Raw genomic sequence first — 19,400 nt, 5'->3', positions numbered from 1 at the left:
GTGTCAAATTAGGGATCAAGGGATGACTGTGGAGCTCAGTATGGCTGAGTCCCTTGCTCTTAAGGACTTAGAAGAGTGGGAGTTGCATGAGGAGATTTTTTGGAAATAAAAGTCTTGTGTGGACTGTCTCCAAGAAGGTGATAGAAACACAACTTTATTTCATAATTCTTTTAAGGCTCGGGGGTATGATAACTCTAATACCTCTCTCATATCTTGAGAAGGGGTTCATATTTCATCTAAAGAAGAAAATGCTAGGGAAGCTGTCAGTTATTTTTCTAATTTGTTTACCGAAGAGGATCTTGATGCTATGGTGGAAGAGAGGGCCATCTTGAACTGTATTCCCCCTCTTGTCTCTGTTGAAATGAATGATGCTCTCTTGCACTCCATTTTGTTGTCTGAACTTGAGGGGGTTGTGTTTCAAATGAAAAAAGGCAAGGCTCCTAGCCCTAACGAGTTTCCTATTGAGTTTTTTTAGGAATTTTGGGAGATTATAAAGTATTATCTTCTAGATGTGGTTAAGGAGTCTCATCGGAATAAACAAATGTGAAAATCTATGAATTCTACTTTCTTGGCTCTCATTCCTAAGAAGGAGGGGGCTAATAGTTTGGATCAGTACAGGCCAATTACTTTATGTAATGTTGTCTACAAGATAATCACTAAATTGATTGCTAAACGACTCAAACCTCTCCTCTACACTTTGGTTTCTAAGGAGAAAGGTGGTTTCATTGATGGAAGGCGGATCCTTGATGGAGTTTTGATAGCAATGGAGGATATTCATTCGATGGATTCCTCTAAGGAGAAGGCTATGTTTATTAAACTTGACATGGGCAAAGCTTATGATAGGGTGAGTTGGGATTTCTTACAGAAGATCCTTTTGGCTTTTGGTTTTGGAGAAGAGTGGGTGAATTGGGTTCTTAGTTGTGTGACTCCTACCTCCTTCTCAGTTCTTATTAATGGGGAACCCTTGGAATTGTTTAGCGCTTCATGGGGGCTTCAGCAAGGGGACCCTTTATCTCCCTATTTATTTATTCTCATGACTAAAGGTCTTGGTAGATTTCTCACTTCCTAGGTGAGACATGGTTTTATTCAAGGCTAGAGTTGGAGCAATTCTTTACCTTCCTACTCTCATCTTTAGTTTGTGGATGACACAGGTTTGATGGGCAGGGCCAGAATCAATGAGGTAGTGAATTTTAGGAGAGCTTTAGATATCTATTGCAAATCCTCAGGTCAGAAAATTAATGAAGATAAATCATCCATATATTTATTTAATGCTCCTCGGCTTATTCAGAATAGGATTTCTAGGATCCTCAGATTTTAGACAGGGTCCCTTCCTTTGTTGTACCTCGGGATTCCTTTAGATTTGGGGGTTCAACATGGATATTTTTGGCAAGAAATTTGGATAAAATTTTGTTGCAAGGTTAATCATTGGATTCACAGGTGGTTATTCTCTACTGGAAGAGTGATTCTTCTGAAGACTGTGGTGCAAGCACTTCCCATTTATATGTGTTTTGTGCAGGCTCCCCCCTCCATCTTTGTGAGAGAGTTCGATGCTTTTTCCCATCAATTTCTTTGGTCTAGTAATTTTCTTTCTTTTAAGTGGAGTTTATTTAAATCGGACTCTGTTTGTAGACCGAGACATGTTGGGGGTCTTGGCCTTAGATCTATTGCTTTGGTTAGCAAGGCCTTGGTGGCTAAGCTGTATTGGAGGTGGTGTAATAGTCAGGATCAAGACTGGGCCAAGATTTTTACCCACAACTATCTCCCCGGTGCTAATGATCATGAGGTGCCTCATCTTAGTTTAGTAGGTAGGGGCTCTTGTATCTGGGATACTCTTAAAAAAGGTGCCCAACTTATCAAAGATGGCCTTTTCTGGATTCTTAATAGAGGCTCTAAAGCTCATTTTTGGTAGGATCCTTGGGATGGTCACCCTCCTATTATGTCTAGTTATCCACAACTTCAACCTCTTTGAAACATTTTCACTGATGTTGGATGGGTTAAAGTGGAGAATTTTAAAATGGTTAGGTGCATTGGATAGGTTGAGGTGACTTGCAAGAAGGATCCTCTTGAATGACCCTTTGGTGGATTAGATGAAGATCATGTAGTGTTGGTTAATATCTTGGAGGGTAGGTTATGTATTTCCCTCAAGGAGAGAGATATTTTGGCTTGAGGTCCTAACCCAAGAGGCAAGTTTTCTATTGTTGAAGGTTATGCTCAACTTGATAGGAAATTGCATGGCCTGATGGATGTTCCCTTGTGGAAGAAGGTTTGGAATACCTTCTCTTGGCCAAAATGTAATTTTTTCTTTTGGCTAGTTGCTCAAAGGAAATGCCTCACATAGGAGAATATTCGTAAGAGAGGCTTATAGGGATCATCTATCTGTTATCTTTATATGTATAATGAGGAAGACTGATCCCACTTGTTTTTTCTATGCCCTTTCTCTAGGGAGATTTGGCACAAGTGGTGGGAGGCTTGGCAACATGCTTGTTTTCATGCTACCTCCTTAATTGACTTTTGGGATAGCTTGGGCAGACCCCCAGTGAAGACCTCTTTTCTTCAAGTGGCCTGGGCTATTAGGCCAACCCTTATTATCTGGAATCTATGGTTGGAAAGGAATTGAAGGGTCTTTTGTGATTCACATGTAGGGAGTCCTTAGCTATGGCAGAAGATAGTTAATAGGATTCAGGAGACAATTCAGTTAAGTGCAATTTGTCTGAAAATATTGATCTAGGTGATTATGCTATTGTAAGTAATCTGCAATTGGAAAACATTAAAATGGATTGTGCTATTGGAAATAGATCTCGACATGCAAAGCAATGGATAATTAGAGATGGAAGGTGGGTTCCCCCTATGGAAATCTTAAAAATTAATACGGATGGCTCTTCTTGTGGGAATCCTGGACATGCAAGTATTGGAGGTATAGGTAGAGGTGATGATGGTTGTGCATATTTTTTGTTCTCTATTTATATTGGGGAGCACTCTAACAATCTTATGGAGGCCCTAGCTATTAAGATTGTTGTTGAGCGAGGTTGTTCTTTAGGATGGAGGAAGATTATTTGTGAGTCGGATTCTCAGATTGTTGTGGACATGTTGAATAAATAAAATTTGAATTATGTGAGTTGGCAATTAGCTTTTGTGGTCAGACAGATTTTACAACTATGTAATACATTGGAATTTGTCTCCTTTTGTTATATTCCCAAGGAGTGGAATAGAGGGGCTGATTGTTTGGCCAAGTGGGCTTTAGAGCATGTTGATGGTTGGGATTTTAGTGGAAGGGATGGTCTACCTCCTAATTATCTTGAAACTTTAGACATGTTAATGCTAGAAGACAGGATGATGCAAGAGCACCCAGTGGTGTAGGATCAATTTCCCTTTTATGTTTGTTTCCTTTTCATTGTCATTTTTGAGGCCTTCGAGGCTCCAAATGAGCCTAGTTTTTGGTGTAATTCCAAAGTTGCCATGTCATCTTTCTGAGGGCTTTTTGAAAAGGTATTATCATTGGAAATCCGATGGTCGGATCTAATGCTATGGTCTCTGGACTTTGTAGTGGTGGTGTTGGTGGGTTTTTAGGATCCTTTTTGTTTCTGTTGCTGTCTTGGTGGACCTAAGGCCAGAAATTTATAGTTCTGTGATTTTTGAATAAATCTTTACCCATTTTTCAATTTTTTTTTCTAAATTACCCAAAATTTCAAGCACAAACACTAAATTACAAACACAAACCATAAATAACAAAGAAAACAAAGTTAAAAAACTATTAAAACTTTAAAATGCCAAATTATAAGAAATAAAATACCCAAGTGGCTAAAATATCATTAGTAGGAGGTGGGATGCACTTAGCAAAATCAGGGGCATGTTCTTGTTCTCCATAGTCACTGCAAAATTATTAAAAAATTTAAATCACAGGCTATTATTTTTTAAAATAGCTTTTGCATAACACAACCATGTTTAGAAAATAATGAGGCCCTATTATGTTTATAAATGGGGCTGCATTACTTGTAATAATAGGGCACCATTGCTTTTTTTTGCCTCAGGTAGCCAAAGCATAATAGGGCCCCAACTATAAAATAATGGGACCTCATTCCTAGTGACATTCTTCCCAACACGTGTGCTTCCCCATAATTGGGACCCAACTTCTAGCACCCACCCATAGCAATATGATTAGTCAATATGCAATTGCTACAAATTATGTTGTAGGACAACAACATAAAGGCTAAAAATAAATAAAAAGATTAATTTAGATAAAATAGTGTGGTTTGGCTATGCACAAGGCAATAAATAAGTTATCTATATGTAAATATATTTTGAAAATATATATGTGATAAAGTCTATATAAACATGATATGAATGTAGATATGATAGTTGACCCATTAGAATGAGATGTGTTACATGTAGAGGAATAAAAATTCATTCTAAGGAAAAGGGAAGTTGTTTCATGTTGATATAGAAAGATGTTTCCATGGAAAGCTATCCTATAATAGGTAGCACTTGATACCCACAACATCAACAAGAACACATAAAGAGATAAGGGGATGTAATTATTTGAAAAAAAATAGTTCATTTATAGCAATGTAAATATATCACATATACAACTACAAATAAATTAATAATCACTTGGTTCTAAATTTATTGGACCTAAAGAAAGACACATGAAGACAAATATAAACTAAAAATTTTGGTTAACATGGAAAAAGGCCTAAATGTCCCCAACATTTTGTGTCATCTTCAGATGCTAGAATTTAATATTTGACATAAACAAGAAGGATGAGATAAATAGAGGTAGATAGAGTAGATATTATTATTTGTATCCAAGTACTTATGGAGTAACTTTGGTCCTTTAGGAGAGCACAATATATAAAGACAAGCATAAGGGAAAACAAAACATCCATGCTCTAATCTAAATATAAGATGAGTATTGCTTTAGAAATCACACACCATAAAGCCATCATCCTCCCAACTTTGATCATAGGATAGGGAGGACGAGCCTAAAGAGAGAAAATTGCCAAAGTAGTATTAGGTGTGTCACTAGTAGTTTGATTGAAGGATAAGGCCACCTCAACATTATCATCCAATAACTCTTATGAGGAATGAGTCATCAATTGTGTAAAGATAGTTGACAAAACCAAGATCTTTTCTAGAAAGTCAAATATACACATCTCTAAAGAAGAGGCAAGTGACTCATCTAGAAGCTACCAAATAGGAGGCACATCATCAACCTCTAAAAGAGAGGCATTGACAAACTCTAGAGAATGTGGAACCTCCTCCACAATAAGCACATATTCAAATAAAGAAGTTGTGTGAATTATTTTGGTGATGAAACTTAGGAACATGACCCTTCTTTAACTTACTCTTAGGCAATTGAGGTGAGAGCTTCACACCAATTATGGTACGTCTAAGGACCCTAGAAAATTTGTGATAAATATGTAGAGATGAAACATCAAGACTAGATAATGTTACATTAGGCACTAGCCATGTATGAAACTTGTCTATAGGATAAAAAAATGGAAGGATATCAAGCAAACAAGTGATAAGTGGGAGGTCCAAGGAGGGAGAAATGAATACATGTACGTACATAGGATAAGGTTCATCAATAGTCCTTGTAGTGATGGGAATAAAAATAGGAGATAGAGAAAAAACTAATGCGGAGCCAATAGAAACAACAAAACTCAAAGAAGGAAAAGATGCAGAGGGAGCAAAAGAATACATTGAAGAGTCACTCTTAGCCTTCAATGTATCCTTATATTCCCTAGCCATTTCTCATCAATAATTCTTATGCTTGTATGTAAGATGGTTCTGACACATATGGGGACCAAGAAGAGAATCCTACAAAGCCTTAGTAACATCTTACTCCATAGAAGAGGTTGGAAGTGCTATAGGTGATAGAGAACAACACCCAATTGATGAAGCAACAAGTTCTATCATAGTAGGTACTGTAGGCTCAATCATATTTTTATTTCCTCATTTTTCCTTGCAAGTAGATGGAGGAATAGGAGGAGACCTCAAAGGATAAGATACAAGTGTTAAAGGAGAATATAAAGTGATGAACACTTAACATTTCCATATAAAGTAGGGCAATATCAATACGAATGCGAAGCTTAAAGGGAGGGTGCCTTAGATTTTGGCAGCATGGGTTCTTTTCCTTTATTTGTTATTGGCACAATTATAAGAAAAAAAGATGCCACTAGAAGATACATGGTCCTTTGTGGATGGGGAGTCCTACCTTGAGGAGTGATCTTGTCATTAACCATTGAAAAAGAGAGAGTGAGTGAAGAAGCATGCCATAGTATAGGAGAAAACCAAGATGGAGGAGAAAAGATAAATGTAGGTGGAGCCAAAGACACTATAGGTCAGATAAATTTAGGTGTTCACTTCTTGGTATTATACTTGTAATATTTCTTATATAGCAGATCACCATGTCCAATTGGAGCAAGCCAAAAATGATTGATAAAAGCCCCCATGGTATACCAATGGCTGATATTTTTTTATCTTTGGTTGTATGCACAATACCCTTATGAGGAAACATATGATATGAATGAACCACTCAAGGGACTACATCCATAGCAACTAGCTAGGGAATACTCAACTTTACATAAAATAGGTAAAACTCAAGGATGACAACAAATGTGCAAGATATTGCCTTTGGTCCAATGAGGAATATCTAGGTAGTGCATGCCATGGGTAGAAGAGAGAGTTTATCAAGTGTATAAATAGTTTCCCAAAACATCATATTTCACCAGATGAATTCCATTGATGATGAGGGACTCCTCCAGGATCACATCTGGGTGTGTGCAACAAGTTGAGTCCACTATTTCACTAAAAAGAAGTGTTTTCTTTGTTTTTCAAAAATCACCCTATTTGACCTAAAGATTTAAAACACTTAAAGAATGAACCTTGGAAAAAGTTCATGATAGAAAATGTAGTTCTCGAATTCTAGTTTCCAAATATGTAATTTATTTTAATATATAGATGATATAAATTAAGTTTCAATAGGATTTCCAAAACCTATAGTTTAAAAGTCACTTTTTCAAGACCATGCCATGCCCATGTACAACAAGCATAATTTGACCTAAATGAAAGTATTTTTTTGAATCCTTTTGACAAAATATTTTTAACTCACTAACCTTTGATGATGATATTTTTTTTGTACTTTTTTTTTAATATATATTTTTTTGTTAATTTTTTATTGGGCATAATTTCTATTTTGAAAAAATTTCGTGTACGGTAAGCATAACATGACCTAAACTTCTTTTTTTTAGACTATATAAAAGTGTCTCTAGTTTGATTATTTATAATGTATGTTTCAAAAAAAATAAAAATAGAAAAGTTATTAAAAAATAAGAAACCCTGTTATTTCAAGTTTATGAACCTCTTTCATTAGAAATTATTTTTAAAATAAAAAATAATCTAATTTTTATAAACAAATTTGGTTCATCTAGATAGTCTATTTTGTATTGGGTTTTCATTGTCTCAAAACATTATAAAAAATTGTATTCAAATGTATGTCCAAAGTCATTATTTTGTATGGACACTGATATAGCCTTCAACTTGCAGATCAAACCAGGTCTAAGCTTAAGGGTTGAAACTCCAAGCCATTTCCCAAACTAAAATTTGAAGGGAAAACCAAGCCAAAATTAAATTTTTTTACAAATGGGATCGTGATTAGTAATCAGGATCCCATTTATTTAAAAAATAAATTAAATGTACAAATTACATTCGAGATCCCATTTAGGATACAAGATCCTGATTAAAAAAACTAATTGGGATCCTAATTTATCAACATGATCCCATTTGGTTTTTACCATTATCTTTTTTTCAATAGTGTTGTATTAATAGCAAACATTTTCACTAATATGACATGTCCTATTGTATGGCTTTTCATACATAATTTTATGAAAGAAACAACCGTGACCAACACCTTGTATAGGAAATAGAGTCAACTCCACAACATGCATATTTGGTATCCAAATAGGGTAACATGCAACCATTGGGCTTGAAAAGATAGCGCATTACACTAACATCCCCCTTTATAGTTTTACCCACATCCATCCTTGAGAATATCATACACACAACAATATTTCTCTACTTTGTGATAAGCAAATTAATCTCTCCCTTGAAGAGAAGAAAACAACAAAGTAAACATCTGAATTGCGAAGACAAAGAAAAATACCCTTGGTCATTTCATTCCATAAAATAGTGTGCATATAAGAGAGACAACTACAAATGAAACCTCTAAATCTGCTTGCATTCAGATTGCAAACTGTTGAAATACCAAAATACTACAAACTAAAAGTTAATACTAAGCTTTTATGAAAATACTTGCACTATACACATGGAAGCTTGCTTCCACAATCCTTAAAGAAATAACATTTGTAGTACCCCTCCTTGATTGAACTTATTAGATTCATATTTTATTATTGTTTACTTTTAGTGGATATATTATCATTATGTGTTATTCAGACTTATATGACATTATTTCATGCTTTATCTAGATATGGGATGCATGCTTTATTTACAGTATTTTGGTACTTGTGAATTGTGGTATTTTATGGATTATTGCTATGTATTGACACTTCACTTTATCTATGTGATGTGTAAATTATATGTTGCGTGTATGCAAGTGTATTGGATGTGAGGGGATGATTTTCCTTCACTCACTCCGGTGAGATAGGGAACGTCACAGTTCTCCTTCATCGATGTGTATGCTGTGTATTCTATATTTGTATATATACATGTGTGGTTCGATGATGCATGACATTGCAGGTACAAGTACCAGGTAGGTATGGGGTATCGTCTCCACTTGACTTCACAGGTATGAGTGTGCCTTATTTGTCCAATGGGAGTGAGGGAGATAGTGGTTGACCCTAATTTTATCCCAGTTACACTCTTGTGAGTGTCGTCAATTGGTCGTCCTATCTATTTGTTCAGCCTTTGAGTGTTGTCGGTTGACTTTTTCTAAGTCTTCGTTTGAGTTTTCTTAGTTTACGTGCCCTAGTGGATTTAATTATTTAATTAAATTTATGGCATCATTGCATAGTTAGTATATTTAAATTATGTATTATTATGCATTGGTGATTATGAATTTAATTAATTAAATGAAGTAATTAAATTTAATTTGCAAGTTGCATTATATTAGAAATATAATTGTATTTAAATTTAGTGGAAAATAAATTAAATTAATTGCATTTATTGTTCCCTAGATTTTAGAAATAAAATAGAGTTAAAGTATTGCTTTTATTTCTTTTTGGAAAAGTAAATAAATTAGCATGAGAAAAGAAAATAAAAACAAAAAGTATTGATTTTTGCAAATTCATTCTATTTACCTTTTTGTGGAAATTAGAAAGAAAATAAAATTCCCTTTTATTAATAAATTAAATATTATGTTTTTGGGTAAAATAATTTCAACCTAAAAGTTTAGGTTAAATATATTTTACTTTTCATTCCTTTGAGTTCACGGGAAGGAGGCAAAGATTTTTGGTGAAGAAAAATTATTTTGGAAGCAATATTTTGTTGAAGAAGAAATTATCATAGGATTGTTGGTAAGAGGGATTGACTTGAAAACCCGGTTGCAGGGCTAAGCTCTTCCATGTGAATCTTCCAGGAAAGCTTCACAGGTTGGGTTGGTTTGCCTGGTTTTGTTTTCTTTTAATAAAAAAATAAATTAGTTTGTTTGAATCTCATGTTTATTATTTCTTTTTTGTATTTTTAGTTTTGGCATTGTGAAAATTATAGGGGGTTATGTTGGCAAAATTTTGCCAAATTTACCCTCCTTTGTTCCATATAATTTTCTTTGTGTGTTATGCAATTTTGTGTTCTTCCCGGTTGAGGAAAAATCATTAGAAATTGGGTTAAGAAAAAAATTGGATTATGGAGGAAATTTTTGTAAATAAAAATGGGGTTTTTTGTAGTATTTTATTATTATTAAGTAGTGTTTTGTTAGACTCATGTCTCATAGTGTGGATGCTTGATTTTTAATCTCTGTTGAAAATTTTCCTTTAAAAAAAAGGGGGGGGGGGGGCTTTGTAAATTTTAAATTTATGTGATTCATTAAAATTTAATTTAAATTAAAAAAAAAAAAAAATTTAATACGGGGGAGGGTCGATAGCAGTACTACCACTGGCTATAGCAGTGCTACTGTGCAGTAGTACCTGCTACCATAAGGTAGCAATGCTATAGTAGGGTAGCAGGGCTACCTTATGGGTAGCATTCTATCGTAGGGTAGCATAAAGTTGCAATCAAACCTCATACTTCGCCCTCCCTGTTAATTTTGTGTGTTTCCAGTAAAAGTTAAGCTCGGGTTTCGTGCCTAGTTTTAATGTGAATATGGATTTTTATTTATTTTATGTTTAAAATATATATATATATATTATATATTTACATATATGTTTTTTAACCTTGGGCATTTTATTAATTAAGTATTATTAATATTGTGCATATTGATATATATATATATATATTAATATGAATATATGTATATCGTATATGTTCGGTGAATATATATATATTCATATACAAATATATTATATTATTATATATATATAATTAATTCTGAATTTAGTTATTTTTAGAAAAGCTTATATTTAAGATTCTATATTTATTCTTAGAAATACATTAGGAGGTTAATTTTTATGTGTTCAATTTAGCCTTATTGATTAAATGACAATTTTGCTTTTCTTTTATCAATGAAGATGTATTTCTTATTTTTCTGAAATATCTGTATTTGCAAGTAATTAATGCTTTTTACTGTTTTAAAAAGATTGCATGTTATAGGATCTTTAGAATAAAGGGTATTCTCTGGTAAAAGCATATTTCGTTGTAAATCTAATTTTGAGTTGTTGTCATGTTAAATAAAGGTCGTTTTTACACCTTGGTCAGGTGTTGTTGTGTAACCCTGTTAATGTGAGCCATTGTGTGTTTTGTTCCAAATGGTCAATCCTGGGTTAGTGATTTGTGTATCCTTCACCTGTGGTTTGTCAGGATTAGATATGGCTGTCAGTTTCGCCATAGAGTTCTCATAGAGAGACTGTTCCTATTAGTGTCATATGAGAGAGAGTGTCTTTTGGGCAGGGGCCACACCCAAAGAGGATGGTAGGATAACCCCTCGAAAGTCAATTAATAAGTCATAACCTAATAATTGATTAGGTGGTGGGTAGTTATAATGTTAATAAAGATATTGTACCTTGCACATGGTTGAGTGCTTGTTTAGGCTCAAGATGCTGTGAGAAGGCTTGGAATGGCATACTTACCACCTTGTCCTCACAAAGGGTTAGTAAGGTCCACATGATACTTGGATGGAGCCGGGGGTTCAGGAAAGGCTACCAGGATAACCCAGTATGGGGGTCAGGACCTATGGAGACCTGCCTAGGGTAACCATCTTAAGCAATGTGATGACACTCTCTCTTTAGGGTCACTTGTGTTTTGCGGAGTCGTGTTGTACTTTCATACTTGTCTTGTTATGCTTGTTTGAGGGTCTTCTACTATTTCCTAGCATGGTGGGGTGGTTCCATTTTGGGATTGCATGGTTGGGTGGTAGTGTCACTCCCCATCGGATATCTATGTTCATACCTTCATGTGAGGATCGGCTTCGCCAGTGTTTCTTGGTTTGTGATTCTTGTATCAGCTCATGTTCAAGATTATTGTATATTTGAGACCATGTGGTCATTGTATCAGTAAACTATGTAACCTTGGCATTGTAACGTTTGTACTTCATTTGTACTATTGAAGCCATGTAATTATTGAATGTTGTAATTTCAATTCAATGGAATGTATGTTATTTCAGTTATCTTTCTTCTTATGTGTAAATGAATCATTGGAAGTAAATATATTGTAACTCTTTAAATCTTCAATTTGGAAATTAGTTTATGGGTTTGATTTAATTATTGTAATTAAGTTCCCTAATTAGATGGATAATTGGATTAACATTGTGATGTTGTTTTAGTTTGAAGTAATCTTCATTGGCAACCCTTTAGGATGTCAATGTTAGACTTCCGCTTGTGTTATTATACATGCAATGTTATAATTAATGCACTTAATCTTTAAAAATAAATAAATTATTGTACCCTTTAGTTGCCTTGTAGTGTTGTTTTCCTTCAAGGTTTCTGGCGGGGCATTACATTTGGTATCAGAGCCCAAGTTTCAACACTGGGTACTCTGGGTTTGTAGTGAGCCCATTTAGCTTGACCTTTTGTGTAGGTCTTAATGTTTGTGTTTCCCTTATTTTATCCTTGCCATTGATCTGAACCGTTTTCTCTTTTGTAGAGTTAGGTCATGGCTAGGAAAGCCAGGGGAGGTGCCCATTTTGGAGGTTGCAATAGAGGCAAAGGTGGGGGATGGGGTCAAGGTTCCGATCACCCTAGTCCTTCGCCACCACCCACTCATGTGAGTATGGAGTAGGAGCAGTCAGTTCATCAGGATGAACCATGTGTAGAAGAGTAGGTTCCCAAAAGGGAAGAGCTGAGACAAATGTTTCAAGAGGTTCTAGATAGGCTAGGCCCCAAGCCTGAGGGTGAGCAACCTAGTCATGCTCAGGTTGGGGAGTCGCATCATCTAATTCTAGAGGAGAGAGAGATAAAGAGGTCTCTGAGAAGGAGGGAAGTCCTAGCTGACCTAGATCCAGCTCCCATAGGTCACATTAGGGACTTGATGAGGACCAACCCTCCCTTCTTTGATGGTAGAGGCACCAATCTCGATGCAGAGACTTGGCTTATCAATTTGGATCGGTGTTTCACCATGTTCCCTTATAGTAGCAATACCAGAGCGAGATGCACTATCATGCGTGTTGATAATTTTGCTTTGATTTGGTGGAGATTACAGGAGGAGAAGATCGGTGTGTGTATTAACACCGTATCATGGGAGACATTTCTAGAGAGATTCAGAGCATGATTTCTCTCACCCCAGTGGAGGTAGACTTAGGCAAATGAGTTCTATGTGTTGCGTTAGTATAGTTTGTCTGTAGATTAGTTTGAGCACAGGTTGTATGAGCTTAAATAGTATGTTGAGATTGTAAACGATGAGGCTATGCTTGTGCAACACTTCTTGCAGGGTCTAAATGATCGTAATAGTGGAGGAGTGAGGGTGTTTGAGCCAGCTTTAGTTGAGGTAGTCATGGAAAAAGCCAGGTTGGTTGAGAAGAACCTTAGTCATGCACATGGTGGTTAGTTGGGGTATAGATAAGGAGTGTTCATTTCAGTTGACTAAGAGCTTGTGGGAACCATTCCCAGCCATCTACAGCATTTAGGGTTCCTCAGACACCCGCTAAGGATGGACAACAATAGTAGTAGCCGTAGAGACCAAAATAGTTCCAAGGCCAGTAGGGTGGCAATTCTCAGCATAGGAGGAACAAGAACTGGCAGAGGAGCAGACAGGGTCCTCCAGGGCAAGCCTCTCAGGATGCACCTCAGGCACCTAGCAGGGGAATCTTCCAGCAGTCTAGTGGGTTGACTGGAGGTAGAGGACCAGGTAGGGGAGCTTGCTTCTCTTGTGGGTAGTTTGGTCATATAGCCACTCTGTGTCCTCAGTGTTCCCACCAGACAAGAAGCTAGAGGCCAGCTGCATCAGAGCTAATAGTAGGGGATGCTGGTAGATCCCGCAGAGTGTTTGCTATGGTTGATGGCTGCTAGGCTGAGCATCAGGGTATAGTTATTGAGACCGCAAGTGTGTTGTGTGACCTTCCTATCTTTGTGCTTTTTGAATTCGGTGCTTTGGATTCTTTTATTTCTTCATCCATTACGGAGTGGTGTGGGCTTGCATCTGCTAAGCAGGCGGATAGGTGGCAAGTAGAGTTGGCTACCAGGGTGCATGTTTCCGTAGATGCCTTTGTTGCCAGTTGTGAGTTGGGCCTAGGACCCTTTGTTACTTCAGTTGACCTTCGAGTCATTCCTTTGGGTTCTTATGGAGTTGTGTTGGGGATGGATTGGCTTGGCTATCATCTCATAGTGCTTGTGTAGACTATCGTCAGAAGACAGTAAAGTGTTTACATGACCATGGCAGGAAAGTGAGGATCATTGGAGTTTAGAGATCGATATCCTTACATATGATTTCTGCTATGCAACTTAAGCGGTCTATGTGTCAAGGGTGCCAACTTTTTGCAGTTTCTCTTAAAGATGTGGATGAGGAAGAGAGTTAAGAAATCACTCTTGATGGTCACCCTATTCTTAGAGAGTATGCTGATGTGTTTCCATTGGATATTCCTAATATGCCTTCAAAGCAAGACATAGACTTTTGCATTGATTTGGTTCTTAGTGCAGAACCCATTTCGAGAGCTCCATATCGGATGACTACTCAGGAGTTGAGTGAGTTGAAGTTGCAGATGGAGGAATTGTTGGCCAAGGGGTTCATTTGTCCTAGTGTTTCCCCTTGGGGTGTGCCTGTTATCTTCATTAAGATGAAGGATGGTTCTCTTCAGTTATGAATTGATTATCGACAATTGAATAAGCTAACCATCTGAAATCGATATCTATTGCCATGTATAGATGATCTTTTTGATTAGGTAAAGAGAGCCAAGGTGTTATCTAAGATTGATATGAAATCTAGGTATCATCAGTTGCGCATTAATGATGCAGACATTCATAAGATGGCATTTCGTACTTGTTATGGTCATTAATAGTTCATAGTGGTGCCATTTGGGTTGAGAAACGTGCCTTCAATTTTCATGTGCCTCATGAATGGGGTGTTTCGCACCTACCTTGATCATTTTGTCCTTGTGTTCTTGGATGCCATATTGATTTATTCTAGATCTATGAAAGAGCATGAGGGTCACTTATGTTAGGTATTGCAATGCTTGAGGGAGAATCAACTTTGCACCAATTTGGCAAAGTGTGACTTCTTCCAGTTTGAGGTGAACTATCTTGGTCATGTGGTTTTGGGAGAAGGTGTATCCATGGATCCTTCAAAGATCCAAGGCATTGTTGATTGGCCAGTGTCGACCGATGTTTTAGAAGTTTAGAGTTTTATGGGTTTGGTCGGATACTACCATCGCTTTGTTCAGGGCTTTTCTTGGATAGGGCACCCGATTACTTCTCTTCAGAGGAAAGGGAATAATTTTGTTTGGTCAGAGCAGTGTGAGTCAACTTTCTATACCTTGAAGGAACTCCTTGTTAGTGCTCTGATTTTGGCAATCCCTGATCCATCTAGAGATTTTATGGTATGCACAGATGCCTCTTTAGAAGGTATAGGTGCAGTGCTTATGTAGGATGGATGTGTGGTTGCCTATGAGTCTCACAAACTCAAGGACCATGAGTTGAACTACCCAGTTCATGATTTGGAGTTGGCATCTGTAGTGCATGTGCTAGTTAGATGGTGACATTTTCTATTAGGGCATCTATTTGAGCTGCATAGTGATCACCGCAGTTTGTAGTATATCTTCACACAAATGAACTTGAATGCTCGATAGCAACGATGGATGGAATTCCTCTGCGAGTATGATTTTGAGGTTTTTTATATTCAAGGGAAGGAGAATGTGGTGGTAGATGCTTTGAGTCATAGGTGGCATGAAGTTTCAGCATTGTCCCTTGGAGTGGACTTGAGAGAGAGAATTCTTGGAGTTCTTCCTCAGGATACTTGGTATGAGGATGTTAGATCCATGATGGAGTTTTGAAGGCCATTAGAGGGTAGATTTTATGGATATACTCTTGAGGCAAATGGTCTTCTTCATCATCTTGGATGGATCTATGTACCTCCTTTGGAGGGTCTTCACGTTGTGATCATGACTAAGGCCCATCGTGCACCTTATTTGGCACATCCTGGTGTCAAGAAGATGCACTTAGATCTTAGATATATTTATCATTGGGCTGACATGAAATGCGACATTGTTGATTTTGTGTCAAGATGTTTAGAATATTAGCGAGTGAAGACAGAGCATCAACACTCGACAAGGATTTTACAGCCTAATTTGGTACCGGATTGGAAATAGGATATCATTTCCATGGATTTTATTGTTGGGTTGCCTATCTCTTCGCGCCATCATGATGCCATCATGGTCATTGTTGACAAATTGACCAAGGTTTCTCACTTTGTTCCTATTCAAGCTTCCTACACGGCAGTAGTGGTGGCATGAGTCTTCTTGGAAGATGTGGTGACATTGCATGGAATTCCAAGGTGGATCATTTCCAATAGAGATCCTATATTTACCTCAGCATTGTGGACCTCACTTTAGCATGCTTTGGGGACTCAGTTGAACTTTAGTTCATCTTATCATCTAGAGATAGATGGTCAGACCAAGCGAGTGAATCTGGTGTTGGAAGACATGCTTCGCATGTAGGTTATGGACAATCAGTTGTGCTGGGAGGATTATATTTATCTAGTGGAGTTTGTTTATAACAATGGATATCATAGCTCCATAGGTATGTCTCTCTTCTAGGCATTGTATGGTCATCCTTGTCGTACTCCTTTGAGTTGGGATCAATTAGAGGACAGGGTGTGTATAGGCCTAGATATTCTTCATGAGATGGAGCAGCAGGTTGAGCGGATTAGTGAGCATTTGGTAGCTACACAAGATAGGCAGAAGATGTATGCAGATGCTCATAGGGTAGATTGTTAGTTTTCTGTTGGCGATCGTGTGTTTTTGAGAGTACATCTATGGAAGAGTCTGATCCATTATGGAAAGGGTTCTAAGTTGGTGCCTCATTTTGATGGCCCTTTTGAGATCCTTGAGAGGATAGGACGAGTTGCCTACCATATTGCCTTGCCACTAAGTCTATCCTGCATCCATGATGTCTTTCATGTTTCAGTCCTTTGATCTTGTCATCCTGATGTTACTCATGTTCTTGATTGGAACGCTTTGCAGGTCGAGGATGAGAAGCTTTCCATGGAGCCCATGTGAATTCTTCAGTGTCATGATTTGACCCTTAGGGATCATACCATCGACTAGGTAAGGGTCCTATGGGACCCAAATGATGAGACCTCGGTGACTTGGGAGGATGTAGCAAAGATGAGAGAGATCTACTCTTATTTGTTTTAGGCTTCTAAGAGTAAGCCTAATTTTAGGGGGGGAGGATTTAGTACCCCTCCTCAATTGAACTTATTAGATTCATATTTTGCTATTGTTTACTTTTAGTGGATACATTACCATTATGTGTTATTCAGAATTATATGACATTATTTCTTTTTTATATAGATATGGGATGCATGCCTTATTTACAGTATTTCAGTACTTGTGAATTGTGGTATTTTATGGATTATTTCTATGTACTAACACTTCACTTTATCTATGCGATGTGTAAATTATATGTTGCATGTATGCGAGTGTATTGAATGCGAGGGGATGATTTTCCTTCACTCACTCCAATGAGACAGGGAACATCATGATTCTCCTTCATCGGTGTGTATGTCGTGTATTCTATATGTGTATATATACATGGTGGTTTGATGATGCAGGACATTGCAGGTACAAGTACTGGGTAGGTACGAAGTATCCTCTCCACCTCACTTCATAGGTTTGAGCGTACCTTATTTGTCTGATGGGAGTGGAGGAGAGAGTGGTTGACCCTAATTTTACTCCAATTACACTCTTGTGAGTGTCGTCAGTTGGTCATCTTGTCTGTTTGTTTGGCCTTTGAGTGTTGTCGGTTAACTTTTTCAAAGTCTTCATTTGAGTTTTCTCAGTTTGCGTTCCCTAGTGGATTTAATTATTTAATTAAATTTATGGTGGCATTGCATAGTTAGTATATTTAAATTATGTATTATTATGCATTGGTGATTATGAATTTAGTTAATTAAATGAAGTAATTAAATTAAATTTCCAAGTTGCATTATATTAGAAATATAATTGTATTTAAATTTAGTGGAAAATAAATTAAATTAATTTCATTTAATGTTCCCTAGATTTTAAAAATAAAATAGAGTTAAAGTATTGTTTTTATTTCTTTTTGGAAAAGTAAATAAATTAGCATGAGAAAAGAAAATTAAAAAAAAAGTATTGTTTTTTGCAAATTCATTCTATTTACCTTTTTGTGGAAATTTGAAAAGAAAAGAAAATTCCTTTTTATTAATAAATTAAATATTATGTTTTTGGGTAAAATAATTTCAACCTAAAATTTTAGGTTAAATATATTTTACTTTTCATTCCTGTGAGTTCACAGGAAGGAGGTAGAGATTTTTGGTGAAGAAAAATTATTTTGGAAGCAATATTTTGTTGAAGAAGAAATTATCAGAGGATTTCTGGTAAGAGGGATTGGCTTGGAAACCCGGTTGCAGGACTGAGCTCTTCCACGTGAATCTTCCATGAAAGCTTGACAGGTTGAGTTGTGTTGCCTGGTTTTGTTTTCTTTTAATAAATAAATAAATTAGTTTATTTGAATCTCCAATCTTTGTTGTGGAGATTCTCATGTTTATTATTTCTTTTCTATATTTTTAGTTTTGGCATTGTGAAAATTTTAGGGGGTTATCTGGCAAAATTTTGCTAGATTTACCCTCCTTTGTTCCATATAATTTTCTCTATGTTATGCAATTTTGTGTTCTTCCTAGTTGAGGAAAAATCATTAGAAATTGGGTTAAGAAAAAAATTGGATTATGGAGGAAATTTTTGTAAATAAAAATGGGTTTTTTTGTAGTATTTTATTATTATTATGCAGTGTTTTATTAGACTCTGTTGTCTCAGAGTGGGGATGCTTGATTTTTAATCTTTGTTGAAAATTTTCCTTTAAAAAAAAGGGGGCTTTGTGAATTTTAAATCTATGTGATTCATTAAAATTTAATTTAAATTTTAAAAAAATAAAAATTAATCGGCGAGGGGGGGGGGGGGGTTCGGTAGCTTGCTACCATACGGTAGTAGTACTACCAGCGGTAGCAGTACTACTGATGGTAGCAGTGCTACCTTGCGGTAGTACCTACTACCATAACATAGCAGTACTACCTGCAGTAGTACTTGCTACCATAAGGTAGCAGTGCTACAGTAGGGTAGCAGGGCTACCTTACAGGTAACATAAAGCTGCCATGGTAGACCTCATACTTCGCCCTCCCTATTAATTTTGTGTGTTTCTAGTTAAAGTTAAGCTTGGGTTTTGTGCCCAGTTTTAATGTGAATTTGGATTTTTATTTATTTTGTGTTTTATATATATATATATATATATATATGTTTTTTAACCTTGGGCATTTTATTAATTAAGTATTATTGATATATATATATATTAATATGAATATATGCATATGGTATATGTTGAGTGAATATATATATTCATATACATATTATATTATTATACATATATAATTACTTCCGAATTTAGTTATTTTCAGAAAAGCTTATATTTAAGATTCTATATTTATTCTTGGAAATACATTAGGAGGCTAATTTTTATGTGTTTAATTTAGCCTTATTGATCAAATGACAATTCTGCTTTTCTTTTATCAATAAGATGTATTTCCTATTTTTCTGAAATATCTGTTGTAGTCACATAAATCTATCCATTTTAATT

This window comes from Cryptomeria japonica, chromosome 7 (assembly GCF_030272615.1).
Source record: "Cryptomeria japonica chromosome 7, Sugi_1.0, whole genome shotgun sequence".
Taxonomy (NCBI): Eukaryota; Viridiplantae; Streptophyta; class Pinopsida; order Cupressales; family Cupressaceae; genus Cryptomeria; species Cryptomeria japonica.
This window is presented reverse-complemented; position numbering follows the sequence as displayed.